The following is a 13,615-nucleotide window of genomic DNA, read 5'->3' as shown; positions in this document are numbered from 1 at the left end:
TTCTTTATCATTAGTGTCACCTGGGAAGCCCTTGTATGTGCTTCAAGGTTAAGAAATTAAAACCTAAGCAGGACAAATCAGCGACAGAAAACAAGGCTTTCTCAAAAAGACAACTGCTCAAGTGATAGCCAACCAAATAATTTCTTTGTTCTGCTTCCTTGTTTTCTCCGTAAAAGTCTCCCCCAGTTCACACCACTGGAGCACAGTTAACCACTTCCTGCCCCATTCAGAGGAGCCTGGTGTGCTACAGTCCATAGGGTTGCCAAGAGTTGGACATGACTGAAGTGGTTTAGCATGCTGCAGCTCATGCCCCATTCAAATTAATTTTTGCTCAAATAACTTCTCAAAATGTTTGATGTGCCTCAGTCTACCTTTTAACAGCAGTTACGTGTTCTCAGTCAACTTGCATTGTTTACACAATGGAGTATTACTCAGCCATTAAAAAGAATTCATTTGAATCAGTTCTAATGAGGTGGATGAAACTGGAGCCTATTATACAGAGTGAAGTAAGCCAGAAAGAAAAACACCAATACAGTATACTAATGCATATATATGGAATTTAGAAAGATGGTAACTCCGTGGGAGAGGGTGAGGGTGGGATGATTTGGGAGAATGGCATTGAAACATGTATAATATCATATAAGAAATGAATTGCCAGTCCAGTTTCGATGCATGATACTGGATGCTTGGGACTGGTGCACTGAGACGACCCAGAGGGATGGTATGGGGAGGGAGAAGGGAGCGGGGTTCAGGATGGGGAACATGTGTATACCTCTGGTGGATTCATGTTGATGTATGGCAAAACCAATACAATATTGTAAAGTAATTAACCTCCAATTTAAATAAATAAATGTATATTAAAAAAACCCAGAAAATCAGTAATGTAAACATGTAAATCTGGCTTTTCGCATAAATTCAAGAAATGTTAGCTATTTTCATTGCTAATATAAATTCCTAGGCCTCGAGATTGATATGCCTGTCTGATACCCAAATCTCCTCATTATAATTTTAACAAAGTAAAGCTTCTATGTACCAACCTCAACATAAATAAAGATGATAAAAAAACACCATATCATAATCCCCTTGTGACCATAAATACTGAATAAACAATTGAACAAACATGTTTTGCTTTCCTGATTAGACATCTCTAGAGCATTATCCCCAAATTTTCACCACAAAAATCAGCTGGATGCTTTTTAAAAATATATATAGATTCTAGCCATTCATCCAGAGAGTCTCATCAAGGTTTCAAATGAAGCATCCAATCCTCTGTTTTAAAGAGGGCAGAAATGATTCTTATTCAGGAAGTAGACTGAAAAAAAAAAAAAAAAGAACAAGATTTTTCAATACCTACGTATTACACAGCTGAATTTGGTTTTTTTTTTAGACAGCACTTTAACAGCCAGGATACTTTATGTTTTGGGGTAAGTTATTTAAATCAATATAATATAAAGAGTCAGACAACTGAACAGCAAAAATTTAAATTAATATTTCAGTTAAAAGAAAGCTTAAAGATTCTATTCTTTAAGAAGCTTTTTAGCTTTTATCAGAGCCCTTTCCTTCCATGATTAGCAAATTAGCTTTTATACTAAACACCTAAAGATTCTCTGTACTCAGTGCAATTAAATAGAATGGTTAAATAATTCCTTGATTTTGCCATACCCCTTTCCCCACAACCCCAAACAAAAGCTGTTATTATTTTAAGTAAAGTTGAAGCAAAGCCCCATGGAAACAAATTCTGGCTTTGATTTAGTGTTCAAACCTCACAAAATGAAGTTATTTTTTCATGATTTTGCAAAAAATCATTGCAATATAGTAATTACCCTCCAACTAAAATAAATAAATAATTTTTTAAAACAACAACAACAAAAAGAATAAATATTTGATACTCATGCATTATTTCAAGACAATGAAAACAAATTTAATGTTTTCTGGAGCACTGAAAGCAAACTTTTTTTTTTAATGTACGAAGTGGTTCTACCAGGTGCCAAAATATATTGTGTACTTGTAGCAATTAAAACTGCGTGGCACAGGGGGATTCCCTGGTGCTCTCACAGCCTGAGGTCAGGACAAAGATCCCACAAAAAAAAGAAAAGAAAAAAGAAAAAAAGGATGTTAGAAACATTATGACCTAGAATGAAAAATTAAAAATAATATGACAAACTTGACCTTGCACATCAGTAGGAAGTGATGGAATAGTCAACAAAGGAACAACAGTATTGCAACCATCTCTGACAGTAAACAAACCCCAACCCTGTTCTTCACTTCAAAATAAATTCTCGTCATACTGAGGTTATAACACAAAAAATAAATTCATTAAATTCTAAAACATTCAAAGATCATTCAAAGTGTAACGCAAAAGACAGAAAACATTTGCAAATTTCAAATGCTTAAAAATATCTGCATAACCTTTAAAAACAGACATTTAAAAGTAAGACATTGACACACTGAGGAATGTTTGCAAATTATGTTACAATGTGCTGATTTCCTATGTTCGATTAATGAAAAGATTATCAACAATTCAACTGAAAAATGGCCAAAAGACCACGACATCTCTTAGCAGAAGAAAGCAGATGACTTTCAAACCCATGAAAAGATGTTTGCCTGTACTAGCAATAAGAGCAACTTTAAACTATGATTAAATATATTTTTACTTATCACATTGGAAAATATAACAAAGTTTGATATTATACTGTGCGGGAAAATGTATGAAAAAGAGGCACAGTGAATATAAATTGTTATAATCTTTAAAGAGCTCAGTTTTTCCAGATCTGTCATATAAAAAATACACACAGTTTTGGTAGAATTCCATTTCTCAGTTTTCATCTCTTGGATTTTCTCCACCACGAGCTCAGTACAAAGATATTCAATATAGTAAAGTTTATAAAAGCTAAAAAGTGAAAACAAGGTAAATGTCTTTCAATAGGGGAAAGCTAAGGAAAAAAAATAGTCCATCTGTATAACAGAATATTATGCAACTTTTGAGAATGACAATTTCCTTCTCTCTATATGACTTCGTAGCATGGTCTCCATTATACAGTAAGCAAAATACAATATATATGCAAATATAAACTTATATATGTACTTAATGCATATGTAAGTACATACGTAAAAACATATATGCACTATATTAACATTTATATTTATAGACTAACACTCCAAGGACTTTAAAAAAATTAAGTCATATATTATCTCAGTCAGATAGTATTTAAGATCAGCAGGGATAAGTCACTTGATAAACATGTACTCTTCATATAATATGATGAGAATAACACTTTATATTTTGGGTTTATTCCCCAAAAAACAATACCAAGACTGTTCCTCTCAAACTGTCAATATTAGCAAAGCAAGGAAAGTCTGAGTAACTGTCACGGCCAAGCGGAGCTAAAGGAGATTGATGACTAAATATAAGATATCATCCTGGGTGGGATTTTAGAAGAGCAAAGGGACATATATAAACTAAGGGAATCTGAATAAAGCATGGCCTTTATTTAGCAATAACATGTCAATACTGGTTTGTAAACTGTGATGAATGTACTGTACAAATTTAAGATGTCAGTGATAGGAGATTCTCAATATAAAATAGGAATTCTCTGTGTCATCTTTACAATATTTTATAAATCCAAAATTATTCTAAAATTTTGTTTGTTTTAAAAAGTGTCCTATGGTCTGACAATTTTATGCTAACTTGAGTAATCTATAATACCCATTTGTTTGCTCAAACGCCAATGGCTAAGAAGATATTTTTCTTACATATGATTAACATGTAACTCAGTAGACTGAGTAAAGCAGATTACTCTTCATAATGTGGATGGGTCTTATTCAATCAGCTGAAACACTTACAGGAAAAAACTGAGGTTCTCTTAAAAGGGGAAAAAACAAACCTGCTTCCAGATCACCTCCAACTACAATCCTAACTCTTACAGGGATTTCCAGCACTAGTCCCTATAATCATGTGAGGCAATTCTTTAAAGTGAATCTTCCTCATTAGTGCTCTGTATCTATCTCCCTATCTCTATCTATCTATCTATCTATCTTTCTGTGCTGTGTAAGTCACTTCAGTCATGTGCCTTCCAGGCTCCTCTGTCCATGGGATTCTCCAGGCAAGAATACTGGAATGGGTTGCCATGCCCTCCTCCAGGGAATCTTCCCTACCCAGGAATCAAACCCGCATCTCCCACATCTCCTATCTATCTATCTACCTATTATTTATTTATCCATATGTCCTATAGGTTCTGTTTTTTGGAGAACCCCAACCAATACATATAAGATAGGAGAATAATGTGACTGAAGAACAGGGAACAGATAGAATTAGACACTTATTTTTTTTAAATGCACCTTTTTCTTTATTTCAATTTTTAATAATCTCTGATGTCAACTATTTGAAAATAATAAGAAAAGAAGAAAAAAGAGTCTCCATGCCAGACTAGATCATTGATATTTAAAATTGTCTTTATAAATTATTTAATTTGATTCTCATAGCAATTAGTTTAAGTTTGCAAAGTTAATATTATTGTTTACATTTTACCTAATTAAAAATGGAAGCATCGGCTTAAATTCTCCAAGGAGAAAGGAGTAGAGCAAGGTGATGTCTGATTCCCAGTGTGGTTTTGATTACAACAGGCTCTCTAATGAGCCCTGTGAAAGTGTGTTAGTTGTTCAGTCCTGTCCTGCTCTTTGTGACCCCATGGACTGTAGCCCTCCAGGCTCCTCTCTCCATGGGATTCTCCAGGCAAAAATACTGACATGGGTTGCCATTCCCTTCTCCAGGGGACCTTCCCAGTCCAGAATCAAACCCAGGATATCTCAGCTAGCAGGGAAGACCCAAGTGAACCCTGGGACAGGTATTAAAAAGAAGCAGTATCTGTTTTGATTTTAGAAGTCTAGGTAAGCCAACAGTTTGGCAGAGTAATCATAAATGTGAAATCAGAGGCATTCAATTGGGAGTTGAGTGACTCAGTATTAATATTCTTCTGTAAAAGGATAAGACCACTGAAATACATCAGTTAAAATTTTAAGATGACTCTCAGGGACAGCTGTGCTATCCTGTTCATCAGGAGACTTTATTTTATCCACAAACTTGGGAGCTCGTAGTAAAGGAGCTTGAAATTGAAGAGCAAGGTCAGGTCTGCTAAAATGCCAAGAAAGGATTCTTAAATGCTTTTGCTCCTACAAGAAAGCATTTACAAAGTTCTTACAGTGAGCAGCAGTGGATAGGCTGTGTTATTTCAAATACATACATCAATAAGGAGTTCAAAGTGTACTTAGGGAAATTTCCAAGGAGCTGGCCAAGGAGATAGAACCCATTTTAAATCTTTTTATCATAATTGATGATGCTAAAGTCATTGAATGAAGGTTTAAGGAAATGTTTTACAAGATATTAATAATAATAATTTAGAAACAATATTGACCATAGTTTTCTCTTTTTTTCAGGTATGTTTATCAATTAAAAATTAAGGTGAAATAAATATACTATTAACTTATGCTTATTTTCAAAGACTGTTGGAAAAGACTAAGGACTAGGGAAATTTCAGATCCTCGAAGTAGGTGGGTCTTGAACAAAAAGGCTTATCATGAAAAAAAAAAAAAAGAAATTAAGCTTCAGAGACTCTCACTTACATGGCCCTTAGAAGAGGAATGTAACAGAGTGTGCCTGTATTCCTGCATTTTAAAAAATTTGCAAAATTAATATTTCTCAAATCACTTTACTTAAAAAGGACCAGTAACATATACAAGCTCTAATCCATAAAGCTGCATTCACTTCTCAAGTTGGAGAAAGTGGTCCGTGGTTTTTTAGAACTCCTCAATGAATTTAATGGGCTTCCCTTTAACTCAGCTGGTAAAGAATCTGTCTGCAATGCAAGACACCTGGGTTGGATCTCTGGGTTGGAAAGATCCCCTAGAGAAAGGAAAGACTACACACTCCAGTATTCTGGTCTGGAGAATTCAATGGACTACAGTCCGTGGGGTCACAGAGTTGGACTAGACTCAGCAAATTTCACGTTGACTTTACTGAATCTTATGTATGCAAATAAGGCCCCACGCCAAGAATGGTGTGAACTGAGCTGATCTGCATAAGAAGACCCAATAATTTTGTTTCCTGGAAGCAGAAAGATGGATAACCTGGCCAATTAAGAAACTTTAAGTATTTAGAAGGAGAGAGGAGCAAGGCAGATGGTAATCCCCCAAATATCTCAAGTCTTGAGTACAGTCTGTGAGACCCAAAGATGACTGAGCAGGAAGTTACTGCAGTGAGAATTCACAGAAAGAAGGTTGGTTTCTGATTTTACACAGACATAAAGAGATATGAAACAGCTAATTGAGTATAAGATAAAAGATAGATCAAGTGCTTACTGGTAGTCAGAAATCGTTGCAATAAATGTCCTAAAGAACATTTTTCTATAGATTGTATGATATGATATGGGACAGGGCACTTAAAAAGAAAATAAAGCATGGCCATTAGTGAACTACAGGCCACATGGATACGCAGGGTCAAGGAGACCAAGTGAGTCCACCCCCAAGCAATGGGTGGATTCACGATGCCTTCCTCCTGTGAAAAGTGAAGGAGGAAGAAGGTACCTCCTCTGGAGGCTCCCGTGAGGTCAGACAGGCAGCAGCTTTGCAGACATGTCCTACAGCAGCTGAGATGGCGCATATGAGGCATGATCGGAAGGGACCGCTATTGGAGGATTTGAGGTGAAACTGCAGGAGTCAGCAAATAGGAACAGGCTTTATAATAGTTGTTGTTGTAATGGCAAAGTCGTGTCTGACTCTTTTATGATTCCATGGGCTGTAGCCCACCAGGCTCCTCTGTCCATGAAATTTCCCAGGCAAGAAAACTGAAGTGAGTTGCCATTTCCTCCTCCAGGGGATCTTCCCGACCCAGGGATTGAACCGCCTCTCCTGCGCTGGCAGGTGGATTCTTTATCACTGGAGTCAATAGGAATAGGCTTTAGGATAGGGGCAAGCTTATTTGGAAATACAGTCACACCCTCAGGAAGTGAAAAGAAGGGAGATGTTAACATGTATCAGGTCTCTCTTACATACCAGAAACAATTCTGATGCTTTGTGAATGTGTGTGTATCTTCCCACTTTTTCTCAGAGCAGTGCTATAAGATGGATATTAAGGTGTCTTTTACAGATGCAGAGGTGATGCTTAGGAATCAGGCCACTAAATGACAGTCATACAACCACGAAATAGTGAAGAGCATGTCAAAGACACAACCAGATGCCACAAAGCGCCTGTCCTTGCCTGCCCCACAGACCCTAACGGGATACAACTTGAGCCAGTCCCAGACCAGAGGCAGCAGAGTGGATTTCCCTGGTTGGATTGGGCCAGCTGCCCTGCCCAGATGACAGAGGACTCAGAACTTTCAAGTTTCATATTAGTTTTATATTCTCCCAGAAGCCCTTCTTTCATTTGGTCAGAAACAGAGGATTTTTTCTTTTTTTCAAGAAATAAGAAGCTCAGGTTAGATACATATATTCATTCTAAAAGCAAAGTTCTATGGGTATTTGGGTGGGAGGACATAGATGGCACTTTGATGAAATCAATCACAGAGTAATGAGTGGAAAAAGAAATATGAGTGCTTTCCATTATATTTTTTAGGGGGAGTCTTTGACTCATATTCCTAATTTCTACTAAGCTGGATCCAATTTAAGCCAAAAATATAGAGTTAGCCACATCTAGCTCCTTAGGTTAAACACATTTTTGAACACCTAGTCTGTTCGAGACATCAGAGCTGTAAGAGGAACAAGATATGATTTTTACGTGTGAGAGACTGATGATCTATCACTATACTTCTTTACCAACAGTCACATTTCAGCATAAGTCAGTTCTGTTCCCTCATTCAGTCGCATTCAACTTTGCGACCCCACGGGCTGCAGCATGCTCGAGGCAAAGACAGGTATGATTGAAAGCAGCAATGCTCGAGGTTGAAAGAGATATATTAAGTAAAATATTTATATTATTAACAAACTCTATGCTTAAAAAGAAACCTTGAGGGCTTCCCTGCTGGCTCAGTGGTAAAGAATCTCCCGCCAGTGCTGGAGACACGGGTTCGACCCCTGGTCTGGGAAGATCCCGCAGTGGCAGAGCAACTAAGCACGTGTCCCACAATTACTGAGCCTGTGCTCGAGAGTCCAGGAGCCACAACCTCTGAGTGCACACACCCTAGATCCTGTGCTCCACAAGAAAAGAAGCCGCAACAACGAAAGGCTCACACATCACAACTAGAGAGTAGCCCTTGCTCTCCACGACTCGAGAACAGCCCGTGAAGCATGAAACCCAGCACAAAAATGAATGAAGAAAGAAAGAAAATTACTGAAGAAAGAAAGAAAGAAAGAAAAAAACCCAGCAACCTTGATCCCGTCCATCTTGGGAAATGCTTATCTTCTTAATAAGAGGGGAATTTATGAACATTAACTATTTCAGAGACAAGAAATGTGTCTACTAATGGTCATAGCCCATGTAATAAATCTGTTTCATTCTGGTAAGCCAAGAAGATTATTTGTTCTACTGTCTTCTAAGCTGCTTTTGCATCAAGATTAAAATTTGAGCTAATTAGGTATTCTTTTCCTGCTCACTGTGCCTTGCACTGTGTTAGGCATGCTATTGAAGAGACAATTGTGAGCAAAAACAAAAGGAGGGCAAACACTGCTGTTGACATGTCTTTCTCTCATCAGCGGAAGCCTTGCCCACTGCAGTCTACTGTAAGAATTGTGCAGCTCTGCATGATGCTGTGTGATGGCTTTCTTCCATCCAGGCCACTGACAGCAGGCAAGGAGTATCAGAAGTTTTCCCCCCACTTTCTGGGAGCAGGCCTGAGAAAATGCTGGATGAACTTTAAAAAATAAACTCTACTCTCGCTCTCCATAGCTACTATGACGTGTTTTCTATAGTGCTCGCTCTACAGAAAGATTCAGGTGTGTATCCTGTATCAGTTTCCATCCTTTCCCCATCTTACTTTTCACTCCATCTTTTATAATTTTATTTCTTCTTTCTAAAGCTTTATTTGTAGTGGAGTTACAATGTTGTGCTAGTTTTCAGGTGTACAGCAAAGTGAATCAGGTATACCAATCTTGCTTTACCATCCCTCTACTGGTGTTTCTGTGTACCGCCTCAAAATCAAATTCCTGTCTTAGGGTCTGTTTCCAGGGAAACCCAAGCTAAACCAAATACATAATCTCAATCCATCCTTAATGCTTAATCTCAATCCTTAATCCTTAGGGATTAAATCCTTAGTCTCAGTGCTCAATCTCAGTCCTCAGTCATTTTGGTTCAGTTCAGTCGCTCAGTCGTGTCGAACTCTTTGAGACCCCACGGACTGCAACATGCCAGGCTTCCCTGTCCATCACCAACTCCCGGAGCTTGCTCAAACCCATGTCCATCAAGTCAGTGATGCCATCAAACTGTCTCATCCTCCATCATCCCCTTCTCCTCTCTTCAATCTTTCCCAGCATCAGGGTCTTTCTAGCGAGTCATTTCTTCCTATCCGTTAGCCAAAGTGTTGGAGCTTCAGCTTCAGCATCAGTCCTTCCAAGGAATATTCAGGACTGACTTTCTTTATGATTGGCTGGTTGTATCGTCTTGCAGTCCAAGGGACTCTCAAGAGTCTTCTCCAAAGACACTACAGTTCAAAAGCATCAGTTCTTCAGCACTAAGCTTTATTTGAGGTCTAACTCTCACATAGATACATGACTACAGGAAAAACCATGGCTTTGACTAGATGGACCTTTGTTGGTAAAGTAATGTCTCTGTTTTTAAATATGCTGTCTAGATAATTTATAGCTTTTCTCCCAAGGAGAGAAATAATTTCATGGCTGCAGTCACAATCTGCAGTGATTCTGAGCCCAAAATTATAAGCTCTGTCACTGTTTCCATTGTTTCTCCATCTATTTGCCATGAAGTGATAGGACTGGATGCCATGATCTTAGTTTTTTGACGGTTGAGCTTTAAGCTAACTTTTTCATTCTCCTCTTTCACTTTAAACAAGAGGCTCTTTAGTTCTTCTTTGCTTTCTGCCATTAAGGGTGGTGTCATCTGCATATATGAGGTTACTGATATTTCTCCCGGCAATCTTGATTCCAGCTTGTGCTTCATCCAGCCTAGCATTTAGCATGATGTACTCTGCATATAAGTTAAATAAGCAGGGTGACAATATACAGCCTTGATGTACTCCTTTCCCAATTTGGAACCGGTCTGTTCCATGTCTGGTTCTAGCTGTTGCTTCTTGACCTGCATACAGATTTCTCAGGAGGCAGGTAAGGTGGTCTGGTATTCTCATCTCTGAGAATTTTCCACAGTTTATTGTGATACACACAGTCAAAGGCTTTGCCATAGACAATATAGCAGAAGTAGGTGTTTTTCTGGAACTCTCTTGTTTTTTCGATGATCCAGTGGATGTTGGCAATTTGATCTCTGGTTCCTCTGCCTTTTCTAAATCCAGCTTAAACATTTGGAAGTTCTCAGTTCACCTACAGTTGAAGCTGGTTTTGGAGAATTTTGAGCATTACTTTGCTAGCCTGTGAGATGAGTGCAATTGTGTGTAGTTTGAACATTCTTTGGCATTGAATGAAATGCCAAATGAAATTTCAAAAGAAATGAAATCCCCAAAGAAATGAAATTTTTTTTCATTACAAAATGAAATCCCAGAATAAATGAAATTTCAAAAGAAATGAAAGTGAAAAGAAAGTGAAGTTGCTCAGTGGTGTCCAACTCTTTGTGACCCCGTGGACAGTAGCCTGCACCAGGCTCCTCCATCCATGGGATTTTCTAGGCAAGAGTACTGGAGTGGGTTGCCATCTCCTTCTCCAGGGAATCTTCCCAACCCAAAGATTGAACCCAGGTCTCCTGCATTGTAGATAGATGCTTTACCATCTGAATCACCAGGGAAGTCCCCCAAAAGAAATTAAATCCCTCCAAAATAGAAATTTCTTTGGGATATGAATGAAAACTGACCTTTTCCAGTCCTGTGGCCACTGCTGATTTTTCCAAATTTGCTGGCATATTGAGTGCAGCACTTTCACAGCATCATCTTCTAGGATTTGAAATAGCTCAACTGGAATTCCATCACCTCCACTAGCTTTGTTCATAGTGATGCTTCCTAAGACCCACTTGACTTTGCACTCCAAGGTGTCTGACTCTAGGTGAGTGATCACACCATCATGATTATCTGAGTCATGAAGATCATTTTTGTACAGTTCTTCTGTGTATTCTAATCACTTCTTCTTAATATCTTCTGCTTCTGTTAGGTCCATACCATTTATGTCCTTTATTGAGCCCATCTTTGAATGAAATATTGCCTTGGTATCACTAATTTTCTTGAAGAGATCTCTAGTCTTTCCCATTCTGTTGTTTTCCTCTATTTCTTTGCATTGATCACTGAGGAAGCCTTTCTTATCTCTCCTTGCTATTCTTTGGAACTCTTCATTCAGATGGACATATCTTTCCCTTTCTCCTTTGCCTTGGTAAAGCGTCTGCCTGCAATGTGGGAGACCCGGGTTCGATTCCTGGGTCGGGAAGATCCCCTGGAGAAGGAAATGGCAATCCACTCCCACTCTTGCCTGGAAAATCCCATGGACGGAGGAGCCTGATAGGCTACAGTCCATGGGGTTGCAAAGAGTCGGACATGACTAAGCGACTTCATTTCACTTCTTCTTGCCTTTAACGTCTCTTCTTTTCTCAACCCTCTGTAAGGCCTCCTCAGACAATCTTATTGCCTTTTTGCATTTCTTTTTCTTGAGGATGGTCTTGATCACATCACTGCCTCTTGTACAAAGTCATGAAGCTCTGCCTGTAGTTCTTCAGGCACTCTATCAGATATAATCCCTTGAGACTATGTGCCCCTTCCACTGAAACATTGTAAGGGATTTGATTTAGGTCATACACTAATGGTTTAGTGGTTTTCCCTACTTTATTCAATTTAAGTCTGAAATTTGCAAAGTGAAGGTCATGATCTGAGCCACATTCAGCTCCCAGTTTTTATTTTTTATTTTTTCTTATCTGACTGTATAGAGCTTCTCCATCTTTGGCTGCAAAGGATATAATCAATCGGTATGTCAGCGCTAAGTCACTTCAGTCACGTCCGTGCTTTGTGATCCTATGGACTGGAGCCTTCCAGGCGCCTCTGTCCATGGGATTCTCCAGGTAAGAGTCCTGGAGTGGGTTGCCATGCCCTCCTCCCAGGGGATCTTCCCACCCAGGGATCAAACCTGGGTCTCCTGCATTACAGGCAGATTCTTTACTGCCCAAGTCACCAGGGAAGCCCCCAAGGGGTGTACATTGTTGTGAAGAAGACAGCGATTATAAGAGGATAAACCCAGAGCATGCAGAGGCAAGACGTGTTCAGAGATAAGTGCCAGGCAACACTGATCGCAGCAAACTAAGAGTCAGCTACAAAGAAGATGAGGAAGTGGATGAATCTGCAAAATCTTAACAGCTGATTGATCACAGTAATCAATAAACAGTGATCATAACTGGGCCATATTGAGCAGAATAAGACAAATTTGAACCACAGTAAGTTCTCTATTTTGAATTGACTGATAATAGTATATTGGAGGGTAACTCTGGTTGTTGTTAGAATGGATTTAGGTTTATAGATTTCCTCATTTATGGCCTACTATATTAGAAACTCAAGTGTAACCCACCACCACCACACAGGCACACACACATACAGAATTCATCAGAATAAAAAATAATTGTATTCTATTTTTCCTTAATTTAATGAAGTGATATAATATTATACAACTATCAAATATACATCTGCAACATAGCAAGGCTGCTTTATTTTGAATGTTTTTGTATTTATTTTGAAATAAGTTAAACACACAAGAAATTGAATACAGAATTCCCCTGTACCTTTCATTTTTATAACCCCAAAATACAAAAAAAAAAAAAGCAATTGAAAATTGGTTAAAAGCTACTAACTAAACTATATATCCTATTTGGATATCACTAGGCTTTACCATCATAAAGTTCTAATACATATTCGTTGAAGACATAATATAAAGGTTTTAATTTCGGTTCTTTTTTTTTTTTGACTTTCTGTAATGGCAAGACTAGCTCATTAAAGCACCAGACAGACTTCGGCCACAGATAAAACTTGCTTCTGCTTCTCCTACATGAGAACATACGATGGGGGTAATAAAGGGGAAGGGGGCTTTAGGAGGGGGAACGCATGAAATGAGATATGCCAATGGGACATTTGCTTAGTTTGTAATTAAGAAAGACTCTTCCTTAAATATTTGCAGGAGGGCCTAGAATTTCAACTTGCAATGATATACTGTCCCTGCTCTTGGGGAATTTATAATGTAGTCTAGACAATGCATACAAGGCAGTCAGGATGGTTTAATATATGATCAACAAGCCAGACAGACCCACTCAGACATTTCCTAATAGTATGCTTTAAAAAAAAATTGTAATCCAAGTTTTTATAACACGGAAAATAACTGATCTTTCCAACCACAAGATTTGATCTTGACTAATGTGTAGGGAAGTGCATTTCTGAGTGATAGTGTTTATTTATGTATTCCTTTGAGGTTATACAGCTTTATTATGACATTAATTTGGTGGATTTACACATAGAGTGACATGAATCTAGTTCATAGAAAGTCA

Source organism: Ovis canadensis, chromosome 7 (genome assembly GCF_042477335.2).
Source record: "Ovis canadensis isolate MfBH-ARS-UI-01 breed Bighorn chromosome 7, ARS-UI_OviCan_v2, whole genome shotgun sequence".
NCBI classification, from domain to species: Eukaryota; Metazoa; Chordata; class Mammalia; order Artiodactyla; family Bovidae; genus Ovis; species Ovis canadensis.
Note: the sequence above shows the minus strand (reverse complement) of the source record.